Genomic DNA, 19653 nt, shown 5'->3' with positions numbered 1-19653 from the left:
CTGCAAGCTATATAACTCCTCCCTTACTTTGTAAAAAGGGGAACTAACACCCTTACCAGGGCGTCACCCATGCTCAGTCCTAGTAATGGCCTCCGTCAAATCCATATCCTCAAAGTTCATGAGTTCACTGTGTAGTGACAAAAGAGGAATTAACCTCTCCCCCTTATCAAACCCCACTGCAAGCTATATAACTCCTCCCTTACTTTGTAAAAAGGGGAACTAACACCCTTACCAGTGCGTCACCCATGCTGAGTCCTAGTAATGGCCTCCGTCAAATCAATACCATTCATCCACAAACCTTTAGAAAATGCATTGTGTACTATGTTCCCTATTTGGGCTACTCATTCATCACCTATTTCTTCACCAACCCTCTCTCCTACCCTTGGGGACATAGACAAACAGTCTGCAACCAGATTACAATGCCCAGGAAAGAATTTAACCACACAATTAAAACACTGTTCTGCTGACAACCACCTGGCAATTATAGGAGTAGCTAACCACGATCCTCTCATGGTAAAACACATGGGTTAATCATTTGTGGTTGCTCCTTATGGTATTTGGGATGCCCCACACAAATGTTTTAAAATAATGTGATGCCCAATAGCACCCCAGGCTTTCTCTTACGATTGTGGAATATATCGACTCTACCGGAGTCAATGTTCGTGAAGCAAAAGCTACAGGCACCTCAAATCCCTGTCTACACTGAGAAAGAACAGCGCCAATGCCCTTGGAACAGGCATCCACTGTGACCGTAATCTGATAAGAAGGGTCAAACTTGTAAAGGGTCAGTGCATTGGCCACCTCTGCCTTTATCTGTTTAAAAATATCTTCCTCTTTCCCTCCCTTCACAGGTTCTCTCTATCCCTTCAACAAAGAGATCCACCTGGTAGTATGCAGAAGTTGAGGCTGGAGAGGAATACCATTCAGCTTCCTCCATGGTGGATAGCATTGCCTGTTAACCAGAATATTCTTATTTTAATCACTGAAGTATACACATAATCTGATCCTGCCATCAGGACGTTGTGTGACCACTATCAGTGATAACCACACACTGCCCCCTATGGGTTCAATAACCCCATGTTCACAATGATTCCTGAACTACAATCTAACTTTTCCCCTCAAACTCAGTGGAAGATACCTCACCTTATGTACACTGGGACTTGCAATTTCCAATAACTGAATTTTATGTCCATAACCTCTTAGTCTCCCAATTCCATTATGAAACACGTCATCACTGAACTTCTCAGAAACATTCCTTCCTACTGTGCGTACTTGTGACTCCTTACCAGGGTACAGCTCTAGTCCCAGCTTAACCTGCTGTTTCCAGCCTAGCAAGCAGTCACCTTTGGTAGCCATGTACACCTTACCATGAATGTGTTTCTCTCCATGTGCAACATCACACCGCACAAATGCCTTCAAATCAATTTTCCCTCCCCCGTGCGCTTTATGTCTGTGTTGTGTAAATGGTGTTTCTTCTCGCCCCAAGACTATTTATATTTTGCCTCTGAAATGATGGTATGTGGCGACCCTGAGTCGGCTAAAGCTCTGATAACATTGCCTGCCAAAACAATGTCCACTTCAGGAGATACATATTCCCTTTCTTCATCATCACCCACCTCTCCCACAATATGAACCACCTTGTTAGACCAATCATGTTTGTCATCCTGAACACCCTTCACACAAATTTCTCCCACTGTCAAATTGGGATTGTTTTCATAAAAGCTTGCAAAGTGACCTACAATGGCACACTTCCTACATCTCCCTCTCATAGCTTGTCACTCTTTTGGGCTTAGTCCAGGTTTTTCAAAACCACACCGGAGACAATGTCCTTTGCACCCATACTGTTGAAAATTATTACTGCTGCCCCAGATATGCTAGTCTTTTTTAATGCTTATACCATTGACTCTTTCCAAAATGTATTTTCCATTCTTAGCACTCACTTCTTTGAGACATTTGTTTGTTAACCCTATACCTTTTGCAATTGACAATGCTTCAAGTAAAAGGGGATTTTAGCTTGCCACAGCCTTTCCTGCATTTTGGAATTTGACGTATGCATCATTAATGGATCTCTTATATATTCCTCTTCCCTTCCTGTAAATTCACAAGAAGATAATAACCTCCTTAAATCGGCCCCCAGTCTCCCCAACACCATGTTTCTTCGAGAATAACTTATATATTTCAAAAACTACATTTTTTTATTTTTTTATTTGTGTATGGTTTTTACAAACCTTTACAAAAAAATCATGTTTTTACACTCCATCATAAATATATCAAAGTTAATAGCTATCATAAGTACATTAAGATACATTACAATACATAACCTTCTACATTAAAACATACAACAAGTAATTTCAAGTAATTAATCATAGAAGCAATTTTCAACATTTAAAACAGAGGATTACCATTTAAGTAATCGTAATGCACCAAATTTAAAAGCATATAATATAACACATAAAAGAAATTCAATTCAAACCTCATGCAAAAATCAATGGTGCGTTATGGCCAAGTAGCACCCCTAAATTTGGGAGCAAAACAATAGCTATTCTTTATATACGCACCCTCTACGAGAATCTGTGACTCAGGAGTACGTCTTTGACGGTTCCAATGTCTAAACATGGTTATTTGTTTGTAAATTCTGACAGTTTATCATTGATTTCTATCAACAGTCGCGTAAGAGCTAGAACCAATCCATTGTTGTTCCACCACATACATCGCACCCAACATGCTTCTCTAGCAGATCTAGTCATGGTTACCATAAATTTCCCGAGGTTCTTGATTCTTATCTGTTCAAAATACGGGCATGGCATAGTCAAGTGTTTCAGGGTTTCTTGTTCATTGAAACCTTGCAGCACTGACACCAGCTTCTCTTAGGCGCTGGTCCCATGACCCTCCAGGAGTGCGTTCTTTCTAGAGTTAGGAACTGGTTTAGTTCGAACCGCATCTACAATGATCTTCTCCTATCACATGGACATTTTTTGAGATATGGAGCTCTGTCTCCTCTTTTCCTTATGAACCTAGCGTATTTGTTATATAGTTTATACCCATGATTTATATCAGTTAGTATGCACCAATCAAAATCTAGTTGTTTCCTCTTTATATTTGGCAATTGCACAGCCATTTCAATTGTAGTAACATTTATCCTTGTCATTAGTATGTTGATTCTCTCTTTAAACCGATTCATTGAGGGAGGGTTAGCATTAATTAACATTTGCCCAAGATCTTCATACAATGAGTTCCTAGGTGCATTTAGCATTTTGGCATAGTTATTCAATTGCCTCCAATTCCATTTCGATGAAAGTGTGGGCAACCCTAATTCATGGCATTTTACAGAGTTGGGAATTGATTTTGCGAGCGCTAAAGCATGTTTCCACAACTTTCCCTGTAGTTTATCCAGAATTACATCGATTTCCAATAAGCAGATATCCAGACCCTAAAGTAACACTGCCTTTACCTTTGCTTTATAGAATTCGATCAGAGGCAATAATGAGAATTTACAGTATTTTAAATAAATTATCCTCATTTGGTTCATAAGAGGTCTCGCCTTCAAGTCCAGACCCTCTTTCCACATTACCGCCGAGGCGGTGTCATTGAGATTATATCCCAAGCACCGTAACGAAATCGCACGCTCTACTTTCACACCCTCGATTAGCCAGGTAAATCTTACAATTTTTCTTTTCCTGTTAGCAAAAATCATAATATGTGACTTTGAGGGGTTAGCCTGTAAATTAAGCTCTTGAACAAATTCTGTGAAGAGATTTAACTTTGTTTGCAGACCAATTGCGGTCCTATCAAAGAACATCAGATCATCTGCGAAGGTGATCCAATTAACCTTAATCTTTCCAAGTGCTACCGGATAGACATCTGCATTTTCCCATAGGTAGTTTAGGTCAGATATATATAAATTAAACAAAACTGCTGCAAGATTGCACCCTTGTTTGAGGCCAATATGCGTGGGTATTGGATCTAATAAAGCTCCCTCCTGGTTCAATTTCACTCTGTAATTCGTTCTTGTATGCAACATTGCTATTATGGTAACTAAGTGCAAAGGAATTCCCAGCCTTAACATTTTGTTCCATAGCAAGGCACAAATTACTCTGTCAAAAGCAGCGGTCAGATCTAATGCTGCCATATACACAGGACCGCAGTTCGAGCACTTTTCTCAAGCATGTGCGCTAGGATGGTAGCGTTAAGTGCACACCCCATATGCTTGCGAAACCCGACCTAATACCGGGAAAGCGTGTCATGGTTTAGTATAAATTGTTGGAAATCATCCAAGATCAATTTAGCGAAAACTTTGGATGACACATCCATCACAGCTATTAGCCTAAAGTTCCTTGGATCCATGGGGGAGTCCTTTTTATAAATTGGGATAATATTGGATGAGCACCATGAGGGCGGAATTACTTTGGAATTAAAAATATGATTACATTCTGTCTAAGTACACAGGCAGGGATTTAATCTGGCCCCACTGCTCTCGAATTTTTAAGCTTAGTGATAGCCCCTATAATTTCATCCTGTGACCATGGGCAAGCACCTAAATTAGCTGGACACAGCTTCTTGCTTTCAACCTTGGCATAGGGTCCTGGAAGCTGGTATTCCAGACTAAGATAGTCAGACCAGACTTGAGCAGGAAAAGATGTTTGGAATTGCTCATTAATATTGGACGTGATGCCCCTTAGAGTTGACCATACGTTCCTAGTATTACGTCTAGTTAGATTTTACATAATACATTGGTTATCTGCAATAATTAGCTCATATTTCATAATTTTTACCTTATTTTTATAAGCTTGCAATACATATATTTTTAAGATGTTTTAACCCCTCTGGCATCATCATTCGTTTTTCTAGTTCTCTTAGTTTGCCATTCTTCTGTTTTTTGTAAATCTGCTAGTCCTCTATTAAAGATGTGTACATGGTTGATCTCTTGTTTTTTCCTGTTTTTCTCTTTTGCTAAATCATATAGATGATATTTTATGATTTGCACATTCCCCTCTTCCGCACGGTACCCGTTATAACCATCCCATTTTTCGTGTGTTATGAACCTCTTATCCAGACTAATCTGGCAATTAAGTTCAGAGCATAACTTTTTGTTCCATCGGATAGAAATTCCGGGACGATGAGACTCTATCAGGCAGAGTGGTAATTCCTTATTGTGTGACCTGTGGGACACATCGATAAGACATTTTAGCACAATATGATCACCCACCAATGGGTTCATAATTTCCCCAGGTGCACAAGCCTTTAATAAGCCAGAGGACACAAAGAAAAAGTCAATGTGTGATTTCGCTAACCCTCTTGTACATGTATGAGTGCCTTTGTTGAGGGTAAAGTCTACTAGCTGTACATCCCAATCTAGGAGGTAATTAACCCACGCTTGACCCCTTTCCTGCGCTAAAGTTTCATGGTTTTTGGATGCCGTAAAAACTACATTTACTTGCTTGCCATATTGTGCCTCTAGTTTTCTCATAGCTTTTCCATACACCCCCGACCCCCACACCGCTAATCTCTATCTCTCACAGCTTCAGTACCCACACTGATCACATCGAAGTAGAGAATTTTCTCTCATCTGAAAACCTCTCAAACCCAGATGCTATGAAGTAAAATTTAAATACATCTTTCCAATCCTCCCAATGGATTGGAGATTTCCCTGGGGTTGCCAAAAATGTGGGGGGCAGATTTAAATGTTGCATGACAAGTCGCAATAAAAAAAAAACAAATAAAAACAAGCAAGAAAAAATAATAATAAATCAGTTAAATGAAAGGTTTCTGAGAGTATGCAGGATCAACCTTCCACTGCACAGCTAAAAAACAAGATGAAAAAACTGTACTGCAGGCTGTGCCGGAACCACTTCCCGCTGCACATAAAACCTAGTAACACCCTCTGTTGAAAACTAAATAAAAATGCAGAACAATATTCCATCAGAAGATGGTGCTATACTTCATAGACCATGAAGCATGATATGCAATGTCATCGCCCACCCATCCATCCATAAAGCTTTCAAATGGATTACTTCCGTGGGAAAGCTTTGCCAGTACGTCACACATTGCAATCTAGTGGACATGTCCCACACTCCAGCATGGTTGTAATGGCCACCTTGAAATCAGGGAATAATCCTCTGCCCGCACTATATCAAACAGAGGGACTCTCCTGCTGTGACCCTTTCGCTCGATACCCAAGTAAGTAGCAGAGCGCTGTGGAGAGGTGACTGTGAGGAATTGCCTCAAGCCCCAAAATAGGCCTCTATGCCATAACACGAGGTCTGTGATTCTAAAAGAACACCTTGTACTTCCTTGTGCCCTTTACTTTAGAAGAGAAAAATAAATCAAATTTGAAACTTCTTTGTGATTTGAATTGTAATTTTATAAGGTTGCAAGTTCAAAACAAAAGTCAGTTACATGTTGCGCCACTTGTTGTGAGAAAAGGTTAGAATTTCTTCAAGTCCTTCCATAATTCCTAAAGTCTTCAGAATATTGCAAGTTGCCCTTATTGCCTTTAGAGTATCAATTACATGTTGCTTCACATGTTTGGTCATGAAATAAAGTGTCTTCAAAGTTTCGCAATTACCCTCAGGTGTGGAAAAAATGTACAATTTGTCCGTAATGTCCTCGACACGTGTTTCTCCAGATAGGGTATTCTGGTTCTTCAGGAGGATTTAGAAATAGGTTTTGTGGTCAGAGATTGTATATTAAGGGTTGTTGTGATTGTATACTGGTAATGCTCTGATATTTATCGCTTCTTTCCATATAAAAATAATGAGGAATATGGAGGAGAAAATGATCTCTTTCATTTGGCTTAATAGTCAGTAATGGACTCTCTCCTTGGCTAGTATTAGGAGGTGGGTAGTCGATTTCTCAATGGCTTGTTAACCATGGCTGTGTTGTCCCAAGCCTTCGTGTCCCTCAGTGAAGTTAATACATTTGTCACAGTTTCCCGAGATCTGCATTAGGCCCTGATTGAAAATGACCCTCAGTGCAGTGTCTATGCAGTCTTACACAGTAACGCAAGGTCTGATTGCCCAAATGATTCCCTCCATCCACATACCTTTGCTCACCCAGCGATCCATATGCCCAAAAGTCTCTCCTCTACAGCATAAAACCCTTCACAAACGGGAAAGGTGAGCCGCTCTTGCCGTCCAATAACCTGACCAAAGCTGGCGTCTTTGTCGGTCCTTACATCCTCAACGCCAATAAAATGTGATGGCCATGTAAGGAAATGACAGAATCCAAATGGAACTTTATTTCAGGTAAAAGACCCTAGCAGCATCACTGTGCTGAAGGAGAGGTAACGGATGAAAGAAAGTTTGTTGGTGCGTGCGATGACATTCTGAATTGGAACGCTGAATGTCATCACATGCCACCAACTATTTACAACATGAATAGATATGACAAATCTCTTAAATAGGTGCTTTTATCAAACTCTAATCTCTGGAGAGAAAAAGAAAAACATTCTCGGATTCAATAATCCTTCTCTTTCATGGCCTATGCTATATATATATGTTTCTTGGCACTTCCTACAGAAGGTGGGCCACGTGGGCCTCATTACGAGTCTGGCGGTAACCGAGGTGGTAAAACCGCCTGGTTACCGCCGGACTCGTATTACCATTCCGCCTCCGTGATTCCCGGCATTACAACCCCGGTTTTACGGGAATCACGGAGGCGGAATGGTGTTAATCCCCATTCCCATTGAGTCCTATGGGACACAATGGGAATGAGGATCATGGAAACACCGGCAGCATCTCGTAATGCTGCCGGTGTTTCCTTGTCCGCCTGCAGGCGGGCGTTGTTAAACCCACCAGGTCAGACCTGGCGGGAACATCACCTCCCGCCTGCAGGAGTTGTGATCGCCCGGCATGGAAACAACGGTGGCGGCGGGTTTACCGCCACCGTTGTTTCCATACCGGGCGATTTGTAATGAGGCCCAATGCAATAGAATGGAAAAGAGGAACCAAATAAATATTTCCAATTATTGCACATTGCAGGAAATAGACAATAACGTAAAAGGCATTTTCGGACAGCAAGCTTCTCTGTGGTGTTGTGCAGCCAGACTCCTAGGTCAAACCAGATCCTTAACGTCAGGCCCAGGTATCGAAATGGAATATTACAAGAGGGAAACAAGGGACTTAGCCAGCTCCTCCCCTACGAGGAGAGGGGCTGTCAGATTGAGTGACAAACATTTTTCAATGGATCATCCTCTCACCCTCATGAGCTTAAAGCCATCAGCCATTGTATGTTCATGTTTACTCTAAGCACAGCAATGGAAATGTTGCTGTAATGCAGCTCATTTATATAGTGGGGTCCGGAACGGCCAGAAAATCCAGAGACTCCATGCTCTTCCCCCGAGATCCACACATTTTCCGAGGTTGATCTCCTATCATTCAATTTCTTAAATAAATATATAAAAAATCCAGGCGAGTTCACACCTGCCATGTCGATGGTCCAATTCCTCACACTCCCCTCCGATTTACCCTCTTAACCTACCTCTCATCTGCCTGCTAGCTGACATTTTTCCCTCGCCTCTAACCTGCCTCTGTCCCTCACTTCCTCTGCCTCCACTCTAGCACTTCACCCATCATGATCACATCGCGAGCACAGTTGACTCTTCCACCTACCTGCACTTAAAAATGTCCAATATTCATTGTCCTTAATCTATGTTGTCCCTGGTGACTGTTGCATTTACTCCCCTCCACAACCTAGTCAGAATGCCCCTCAAACTCACCCCATTGTAAGAATCTCACTGCTTCTTGTCAAATCTGATTTCTTATCTATTTTGCATTGTTTTGTGATCAAAAGAGCATTGTTCCTCCTGTATATAAATAAATATCCTCTTTTGACTACCCTTTCTTTTTGACTAGTTGTACTGATGACCATAAACAGATGGGCCTAACGGGAAATTAACTGTAAAGATTATCAAAGGGAGGAGAGGATTTTTAAAAAGGGAACATTTAGGAGATAGAAGCGGGTGGGGGAGTTGTAGAAACCCAGTGTTATATTTAGAATGCATTTCTTTGGTGGGACCTCTTGTATGAGAGCTTTGCTCTTGTTCGATTTTGCATTTTAAATAAAGGGTAATATCTGGCAATCACTCTAATGAATGTCATTATTTTTAGTTGACAGTCAACTATGTATAATGCATGAACTGTTAAAGACTCTAAGTACATTCAGTGAGCTGGTCATGAGCCGGCTGAAACAGGGGCTTATTTCCTGGGATGGCCGGCTGAAACAGGGGCTTATTTCCTGGTAGGGGCCGTGGTGTGGTAGTGTAGGCTGGCTCTCTTCTGGTGTTTCCTTTGTGTAGCCACAGAGAGAGCGGTGTGAGGAGAGACACAACACAGATCCCGTCGTATGGAGCACCAGGCCATTGCAGCCTTTGTTCAATGAGGACACTTTGAACAAAGCGGCACTTGTAGGTGTGCGGTTGAGTGTGTGAGGTCACTCTAGCAAACCGGAGCCTTTATAGTTCCCTGCAGTGACACCGTTTTTATGAGAGTTTGAAAGCTAAATTCCCACTGACTGCAACAAGACATATACAACAAATGGTTACATACCTACAAGCACACAAACATGTTACTCTTATAACCGAGTAGGATGTTTTTCTACGCAGGGTGCACAATAACAGGATTGTTTTCCTTTTCCTTCAGTGCCACACTTCTGAATTAGCGGGAAGTCTCATGCGTTCAGAAGTTCCCGCCAAACCCCTTTGGTGTATTTGTTCTGTAAAATAAGCCATACAATGTACCATTTCAACCAATAATTACAAAATGTTATTTGGGGAGTGGTCTGACTCCTTCACTTTGCTGAATCGCTGCCTCATGTTCGGACTGGGGTTGAAAGTTGGTACCAGCCCCTGCTCGACAGACATTCTGCACTGTCTTATATATTCCATAATACGTGTTCCCCCCACCCCCTCTTCTGTGTATGTTGAAGCTGTTAAACTTCTCAAGCACTGGAGTATGGCATTTTGAAGCACTAATTTTAACAGTAACGACACTGGAGAGTGGACTAACTAAATAGATTCCTAGCACACGCCCAATGTATGTACGTGTGTGCAATGCCGATGTGGGGTCGTTCTTTTTTAGCAGCACTGCCTTGATTCCGAATCTCCAAGGTCAGCAGCAAGGCATCCATGGTGCTTCCCTTTCTTTTGCTGAAGAGCATAACAGCAGCTTTCTAGTTGTTTATTAAGAGCCCCTCGCCCATCGGCCATGCACCGTTGATATTTTTATAGGCTGGAAGAGTACGAGCTCCACACGCTGAGTCCAAAACGAAGCATGTGAGTGCGACAGTTGAAGCGCCTGATGGCAAAGAGAGAATTTAGCCTGGCTTTCTATCCTGCCTCTCGCACCGTCTGCATTTGTGGGACAAAGACCCACACATGGAGCCTGTGCACAAGCTGGGGCATGGAGGGATGGGCCAAGGAAGGCAACTTGTTTCATGAAGGCAAAACAAATGGGTTCGCAAGACCTTAGTGGGTGGGGAAGGGGGGGCTGGGGGAATGTGAAGCATTTCCCCTGGGGTGATTTTGGGCGCTGTGTGCATAGTGCGCCTCTCTGGGGATATAAATGGGGGCAGGGAAGGTTCGGGAGCAAGCAACAGTTGGGGAAGAGCATTTGTCCCCGCCCTCCCACCCCCTTTTTTTTGTTGCTGTTTTGGGAATCAAGAGTGGGGGGAGGTAGATCATAATTGAGAATTTTTGTTTTCCCCCCTATTTCTGAGATGGTTTTTTTTGCGTAAGGTTTTAAAAGGTCAGGAGGGCTGGTAGTTTTCGTGTGACAGGCTGGGGCGTTAGTTGGGGAGTTGTGATGTAAGTTTCATTGTTGCTGATGTGGCAGGTCTGCCTGGCTGCAGGTCATAGGGAGGAGGAGATTGGTGTTGAGGGGAGTTTGCAGGGGTAAGAGGTTGCTTAATGCCGGGGACATGGCCCTTTGGAGGAGGGGTGGGGGAAACACCATGGGGTACTAGCGCGATAAAGGAAAGGGGTGGTGCTCTTTGCACGAACGGGCTACCCAGGTGGTACAAAGAGGGGGAAGAGCTATTGAAGGAGGGGTGTGGCCTCGGGAGAAGATGGGAGAAATCGGGAAGGAAGGTTTGAGATGATTTTAAGGAGACCGAAGGGAGCAAGGGATAGGAAGGGAGGAATTTGAAATGCTTTAATTATTTAATTGTGGGGGAATGGACATTGTCTAATTATTAAATTGTTTGGCAATTTGTTAAAGCAGATATGTTAGTCTGTAAGGCCAGGGAGCCAGGTTAGCGTTTGTTTGTGAGCTGTGGCCTGTCACATTAAAGCAACCTTTTCCACTACAAAGCGAGTCTGGGTATTTTGTGCAGTAAGCCCAAAGTGTAATCTTGCAGCGTATGCCTGCATCTGTGCGTGGGGTAGAAGTATGAGAGCGCGTTTGCGAGCAGGTGTGTCTGTGTGAGAGTGAATGGGTATGTGTGTGTACAACGGGGTAACAGAATGTGATGCACACTGTAGTCGTTTCAGGGCTAGTTACTGTGACATGCAGCATAACTGGGCCAGAGAGAGCAACATGGGCAGCCCTGAGGCAGTGAGGGGTACATGGGTCAGAACTGTGGCAGTGAGAACCCCAAGGGGCAGAATTGGGAAAGCCTGAGTGACATTGGGCCATACTATGCTGATCTTGACATTGCATCTAATGTAGTAGAATACTTAACATTTTCTGCTACAGAACTTTTTGTAATCCCACAACTTTTAATTTCATCCCTTAATTGAGCTGCAATATGTAAAATGTGTACTTCTTTTTAAAAAGATGTTCTTGGGTTGAAGAAGCACCCCTTGATGGGGGTTGGGCTCGCTCTCTCGGAATCGCAGACAGCTATTATGGTTCCTCTCTATTACAATTCACCAGCCAGCGCTGGTGATTAGGCCCCAGCATCTCCTTCCTGCTATTGTTTTCAGTTGAGGTGAAGAGCCTTCCGTCAGATGACATTGCATCAGCAGCTTGTGCGCTTTGCTAGGGAAACTGTACCTTGTAAGAAGACCTACTAAAACATCTGACTTAGCTTGGTGTAGAAGCTGAACTGGTTCAGAGGTATTTTACTGGGAGCCTCACCACATTATATGGTGAGTTGGGACCTATGGCCCTGACTCACACAGCGTTTTCCAATGGAGGTCTAGTTCCCGCTAACACCTCGTGGACAGCACTCCTTTCCATATCACCACTACATCACCCGCTTAACCGGCTACTCTATTTCTATGATGTTCCCATTCTTCTTTGCTTTTCATTACCGTGCATCACTTTAAATCCGTATTGTTGCTTCTCCCCTCCTTTTTCTGGTGTCCTCTTTCTTTACTGCCATCAAATATGTGCTTGTTTAATTGTGTTGTATCTTAAGATTCTGTTCTGGGGATCTTACCCCATTACTACTACAGTGACAATAGTCTTGTGGATTTGTCAACATCTTACTATGGCCCAGATTTGAAAAAGGCTTAGCATAGCCGAAACATGTTGATCGTTTATGGGCTCTTTCCATTTTTGAATGTGTGACAATACAACAAAATTAAACAAGCACATATTTGATGGCGCTGAGTCCTGGATGCACTTTTGCTTTACACTGTTTTGCGGTGACGGTTAGGCTTTACTACCGTCTGCATACAGTGACCTGCGACATCCGTGTTTTCTCTACATGATTCTATATTGATGGCATTCTCTTTGAAATAGATTATCGATTTTTGACTCCCGGGATTGTAAGGTGTCGCCCCCCCAGAGAAACGTATATCAAAGCCATTGGTTTCAGTCTCTTTCTTTACTGCCGTTGGCCTCTACTCCTGGCCATTCTTCTTCTCCTTCCATTTTCTTTTGAATTTCCCCTTTGAATGTACCTATTCTTTAACATTCCTTCTTTTCTACTTCAGTATTCTATTCCTTATTCTTCCTTTTTTACATCCTTTCCTCTTCAATGTACTCCTTCCTTTGTTACAGTCTTCCTTTCTATCTATTTCCACCCTTTTGCTCCCCTTATAATGTCTTTTGTTTTTTCTTTTCATCATACGGTTTTGCCAGTTTTCTTGAACTTGCATTGTTCTTTTCTCCTTTGGCCTCTGCCATTAATCTCCTTTTCCATCCCATACCTATCCACTCCTTGCTTGTTTCCATTTAATTCTCCTTAAGTTTCTCATCCTTTTCATATTTCTTTGCCTTGACCGTGTCCTTCTACTGGGATCCACTTTTTTATTCATCATTTCCTGATCTTTTCTGCAACATTTCCCTTCCTTTACCCTTTACTTCTTCTCGAACTTTCCCTTTTCATTCCCCCTATCTGCTCTCCTCACGTCCTCCTAATTGCCCCTCCCAGTATTTAGTTCCCTTGTGCTTCACCACCTTGCAATCATTTTCCTTCTTCTAGCCTTTCCTTTAAATTCTCATGGTATTTCTTCATCAAGCCAATCATTTTTATTTGTTCACTTTATCTTCAAATTATCTTCGTAAGTTCCTTCCCTGTGCCCCTCCTCTTTTCATTTGCTTTTCTTTTTTGTTCCCTTCTTTTACTCCCTCTATTTCTTCCTCCTTTTCATTTATTTCCTACCCCTTTTCCCAAATGCATTTTCTTTGCTTTAATTTTTGTTAAATATTTTTATTAGATTTTTTCTTTACATTTGTCGACTGTGTACCCCCACTTACTTGTCATTTCATTTTCTATCCTTGCTTTTCTTCCTCTTCTTTCTCTTTTGCTTATTCGTTCACTCTAGGTGATTCTTCTTTTCCCTTATTTAATCTTCCTAATTTTAAACGAATTTGTAGATGCCCCCTACTTTAGCAGCTGTGAGAAGAAGTTTAAACTTTTCGCATTCCTATATTTGAAATTGAACGTCATGTGGTATCAAAATGAAGGGTTGATGGACCTGATTTCTTTCGAGCAAGCAGTATGAGGGGAAACATGCCTTTAGTATGCAACCCTCATGCTTTAGCAGCTTCTTTGCTGAAGAAGCTTTAGTAGGGTTGCATACTAAAGGCATGTTTTGTTGTTTATTGTTGTAGTAATAACCAATAACCTTTTACTGTTTTGATTAGACATGATGCAAAAGGGTAACATTTTGGAAACTTTTAAAGTTGACAATAATGCAAAATTGTTCAGTTGAAAAGAAATGACCCATTTCTACATGGTGACTTTGGAATGCTGCACATTGGTGATTTGACCAGAAAGTGTGCAACACAAGTCTAGGCATTGGAGGTAATTGTGGCACTACTTACCTCCCCACTTGATACTTTGCCTTCCTTTTAAGGAAGCATGCACACAGACTGCTACCGCGCCACATTGCAAAGACAGAGCTGTTTCTGATTTCCTGCGATTGATCAGAGCATACTTACTCATGAGGAATCGTTCATCCACCAAAGGATCCTGAGGTGGAGTGAAGTCCTCATCCTGTTAATAATTATGTTTTGAGTATGTGTCATATTAAGATTATGCAACTGATTCTAGACAGTCTCCCCTTTTCAAAGCACAGCGTCTATTTGTATAGACTCCCCCGTCAGAGAGTTTTATTTAAATATACAGAGGTTCCTTCTGTAAATGGAGCGTGTTTTCTGATACACAGCCTCCCTTGATTGCGATATAGTGGCCACCTCCAAAGCACGGGCTGTTGCTTATACAGGGCGTTGTATGGTGTTATGGTTTGGTGTTTCTAATGACATGTTCATATGTCTCCCTGTGCCAGTGATGCCAGTGGGTCTGTGAGGTCAGAATGGAATATATGATGCTGATGGAGAGGTGAGGGTTCCAGGGTTCCAGGAGATGGGCAGCTGGCTGGAAGGATGTGGATGCACAGTGTCTCGTCTAATGGATCTAGTAACTCACGTGTCGTACTTACCCCTTGAGTCTGGAAGTACCAACGGACAATAAAGCTTACAACCATACTTCCGGATCCTGTTGTCCTCTGTACCATAAACCCACATCTTTACATTGGCAACAAGGTGGTCTTTTGCAGGCGGTGCAAGTGAAGTGGAGACACAGGAACAGAGGCTGCTGCAAGGGGGGGACCCTATAACAACATGAAAAAGAGAAAAGGTCCCCAACATTGCGAACTACTGTCCCCGGCACACTATCTGTGGCCTAAAAAGCCAAATAGTACTGAAGATATTTCAATAGTGGTAAACATAAGTACATAAATGACGATAATAAATGCTAAATAATCATCCAATAGATGTAATAAGAAACTCATTTAGACTTTCAATTCATTGGGCCTCATTAAGGGTCCGGCGGTAACCCTGCCGGTGCTCCCGGCGGGTTGCCACTGGACCCGTAATAATTTACTGGCGCCTGACTTCCCGGTGCTACCAGGCTATTACAAGTCCGGCAGTCGGGAAGGCAGGTGCCCGTACATTTGTTAATCCCCATTTCCAATGGGACTTTATGGGATGGGGGACACGGGAGCACCGGCACTGTTAGAAGCTGTACCCAAGGCGTTTCGAGAAACAATTCTCTTCATCAGGGGTGTCAATTATTTACAGGTTCTGAAAATAATCATCTAGAAACCATTATAGACAATGCATCTTTTCAATGGTTCTAATGTTAAAAAACACTTTCAAAAACTTCAAAAGTATAAAGTAAGCTTGAGCAATCATCTCTTATCTTAATTATTCAATTCAAATGTCAGAGGTAGAGCAAACTTCCCCGTAACAATAATCTGCCACTTGATTGCAGTTGAAGAAAAAGAGGGGGTATCTGTCGGTAAGTAGGTGAATGGTGTACGTCTATACACTACTAATAAAAGCAATGTATAATACAACAGGTTGTAAGAATCTTACCAAAGTCCATTCCTCAAGATCACCCTAGTACAATCATGTTATCCACCCAATAGGTTTCCAGTATATAATCAAGAATCCCTAAAATGTAAAGGGTAAAGTCACTATTTATACATTTCATTGGTGCCTGGATCGATTGTATGCTCCTTTCCAACGTGGCTAGTTCCCTTACCCATCTTCCATAGATTAAACCTTTGACCATCATATCATAAAGAAAATTAGTATGGCCAGGGACAATGAGCTTGTTACAAGCAAGATCATTTGCCCTCGCCCAGGCCTTACCTCGCCGAGAAGGCTGTGAAGCCTCTGCGTCACTGCCGCGGTTCCAGGGTTCCTTCCGTGACTGGCCGCCATGGAAAGGGTGTAGTCACTTCTCCCGACACCTGCAGCCTTTTTATTTGCTTTTTTCTCTCAAATTGAGAAACGGTAGCAGCGCCGTTTCTCGACTTGAGAAGAATTGCAATTATTACCCTGGTACGACGTGCCAGGGTGCTAATGGCAGTATGACCCTCAAAGTGGGCCATTTACCATTCAGGTAATGCCCCCGGGGCTCCTTTAACCCAACGGGCAATGGCCCTCATCCTCGGGTCATACTAAAAGCTATTCTTTGTGAACAGAGAGCCAGTGGTTCAGTTGTAGAAGCATGAGTTTACCATTGGCATGGTTGCAGAATAAAATCCCCTTTTTGGCATGAAAATCTGCCAACTGGTAGGATGAGCTGTTCATCAAGAGTAAATAGGTAAAATTTTAATTTCTTAAAGATTTTACTGTTCTATTACAAATCACTAAGAGAGAGAGAACAGAACCTTTGTTTAACACCACCGCCATTGCTAGTTCCCAGATTAATCTTCATCCATTGTGCCTTTCACCTCATGTCATAATGCAAAACGCTATGGGCCTCATTACGAGTCAGGCGGAATGGGTTAACGGGGTCCGCTAATGGATGCGGGCCTGTTATTCCCATTCCGCCTGATTACGAGGTCCCCTCGCGGGACCCAGGGAGCTAACGGGCTGGTCGTAATCGGGCCGTTGTTAGCTCCCTGCACCCATTCCCATTGGAATGGGGAAGGTCCGGGCCTGAGTTCCCTGAGGGAGGAATTACTGGGCCCTCCTAACTCGGAATGGCCCGGTAATTCCCCATTCAGGGAACCCGGACCGGGTTTTGGAGGCAGTCATGCCGCCAATAGCAGCATGGCTATCGCCAAAGCCGTAATGAGGCCCTATGTGTTCTCTGGGGAGGACCAGTGGCTCAGAGGTAAGACCATGAGTTTACCCGTAGCAAGCTTGCAGGTACAAGTCAAGTCCTGTCGTGGGCATGAAAACACTGAAACTGGTCAGTTGAGCTGTGTGTTGTCAGGAAGTAATGTTTTACTGTTAGAAAAATATCTTTTTCTCCCATTACAATGGCTAAGGGAGAGAGAATAGCCATTTTGTTACATAAGTTAACCAATATTATTAAGCAAATATGCTTTCAAGTGCATAATTAGCAACATATCTTACCAAAGTCACCCCTGGGATAGTACTCAAATGGTTTGTTCTGGTCAGTATTGAATGATATTGTGTGAATCTGGGTTACTTTTCATTGGTGCCTGGATGGATTGTGTGTCCCAGTCCGACCATGGCTTGTTCCCAGACGCATCTTTCATAGATTACACCTTTGACCGAAATGTCCTAAAGAAAAAAGCTATGCTTTCTGAACAGAGACCCAGTGGTTCAGAGGTTAATGCATGGATTTACCAATGGCAAGGATTCAAGTCCCTTTGTTGGCATGAACATACTCAAACTGATAGGTTGACTTGTGTATTGGGAGAAAATAGGTAATAATGTTCACCTTTTTACTTGTATAAAAATACAGTTTTATATTTATTTACATTAGAAATTGCTCACAGAGAACGGAACTTTTTTTTATCCCTACCAGAATTGCTTGTTCCCAGATGAATCTTCATCCATTACAACTTTGTCCACCGTGTCATAATGCAAAAAGATATGTTTTCTGAATGGAGACCCAGTGGCTCAGAGGTTAGAGCTTCTCTTCCCCTTCATCTGGGATTGTTTATTCTGAGACCGAGTCTCTACCTTCGGGGGAGATTTCATTCAGATACTCAGTGGAGAGAATTATTCTAATAGAGCGCCAGGAAACCACACAGGTGGCAACAGTGCGCTGTATAATAGATAACCTTTAACATAACATAACATAATGCAAAGTCTCCCTCTGAAAGGCAGAGAGCTGTTTTTGATGAGGAATGTCCGTCCCCCTTTCAAAGAGGAAGATTTTATTCTGATACAGACTGTCCCTTTTCAAGGTGAAGAATGTATTTTGATACAGATTCTCTCCCTGTAAGGGAGAGAGTTGTTTCCAATGTCGAGTGCACCCCTCTAATGGTGACAGATGATTCTGATAAAGAAAGCCCCCATTAAAGGAGAGGGTCTATTCAAATGCATAGTCTTCGCTCATTCAAGGCAGAGTATATATACTGACCCGGTCTCGTCCCATTTCTAGGTAGATCCTTTTTATCCAAATAGGCACTCAACCTTACAGGGGGAGATTATATCAGAATATGCATCAGCATGAGAACAGTTCTCAGATATGTAATGGCTGTGCTATAAACCTTAAGGGCCAGATTCTCAAATATGAGAAAGGTGCATCACACTCTACAAAGGGCATTTGAATGTGGGCATCTGCCATGCCCACACTCTGATGCCCTTCATTCACTCTGCACAAATAAGGGGTAGTTTCTGCGAGTCCAAAATCCAGAAACGGAATGCGCTTTTATGTGAGACAAAACTCAAAGGGCCTCACTACGACCTCGGCGGTAGCCATGCCGCTGTTGGCGACATGGCTGCCGCCGAAATCGCATCCGGGTCCTCAGAATGAGGAATTACCGGGCCATTCCAAGTTCGGAAGGCCCGGTAATTCCTCCCTCCAAGGACCCGGACCCGGTCCTTCCCCATACCCATTTCAGCCCCCATAGGGCTGAATGGGAATGGGAGAGGGAGCAAACAACGGCCCATTACGAGTTGGCCCGTTGTTTACTCCCTCTTCCCCTCGGCGGACCCGGTAAGCACGCCTGGTTTGAGGGGCCCTCGTAATGAAGCGGTACGGGGTAAACGGCGCCAGCACCTTTTACGGCGCTGTTTACCTCGTACCACCACGGTCGTAATGAGGCCCAAAGACCTTCCCCTGCGCCTGCTTGAACTTGGTGCAGGAGAAGGCACAATCAGTGAGAGGTTCATTTCCAACCCTTTCATTTCCTATGGCGTGGGAGAGCTGTGGTGTGGACTGTTACTCTCCCATTTGCATGTCTTTCCCCTAAACAAGGATTGAAATTATCTTTCTTGCTTACACCATTTCCCAGTGACACGGATGTGTCCCTTTGAAATGCACTCCCAGCACTCAGGTGGACGCTATTAGTGTTGGGCGGGGGGGCACTCCCAGCACATATTTATGAAAGGGGGCTGGCCTGCACATCGTTTGTGCTGCCGTCCAGCCGCCCTAAAATATGCAGGTCGCCTTTGTCTCAAAGGTGATTTGCTCATTTCTGAAACCAGGGCTGACTAAAGATGTGTCTCAGCTATTGGGGGCCCATTTCAAAATGATGGTTGGTGGGAACCCCCCAACCCCATTGCTTAAAGCAGAGAACGACAGCCTGAGTCCCCTTGGGGTGCATACATTAAAATGGAAACAGAGAAATACAGCCAGGGATTACAAGGCGCAGATTATCACAAAACGGCCAGCTGGCAGAGAGCTGAAACACTAAACATCCACCAAAAAGATTTTAATCCTTCTTTGTCAGCAAGGGAATAATGTAGAGAAACCATAGTCCCAAATGAAAGGCGTATATATTGCAGTGACTAGCAAAATGGAGGCCGCTGGTGGGGCCCCCTAGAG

At 43.1% G+C, this 19653-nt stretch overlaps 1 protein-coding gene across 2 annotated transcripts in view; it reads left to right on the top strand.

Moving 5' to 3' along the window:
* FAS (Fas cell surface death receptor) overlaps positions 1 to 19653 on the top strand; it is a 292120-nt gene that overhangs the window by 173744 nt on the left and 98723 nt on the right. The gene's annotated exons all lie outside the window — the stretch shown is intronic.

The sequence above is a fragment of the Ambystoma mexicanum genome, chromosome 8 (genome assembly GCF_040938575.1).
Source record: "Ambystoma mexicanum isolate Mex_15411 chromosome 8, UKY_AmexF1_1, whole genome shotgun sequence".
In the NCBI taxonomy this organism is placed as follows: domain Eukaryota; kingdom Metazoa; phylum Chordata; class Amphibia; order Caudata; family Ambystomatidae; genus Ambystoma; species Ambystoma mexicanum.
The sequence above is the reverse complement of the archived record's forward strand: the minus strand, read 5'-3'. Positions and strand labels throughout refer to the sequence as shown.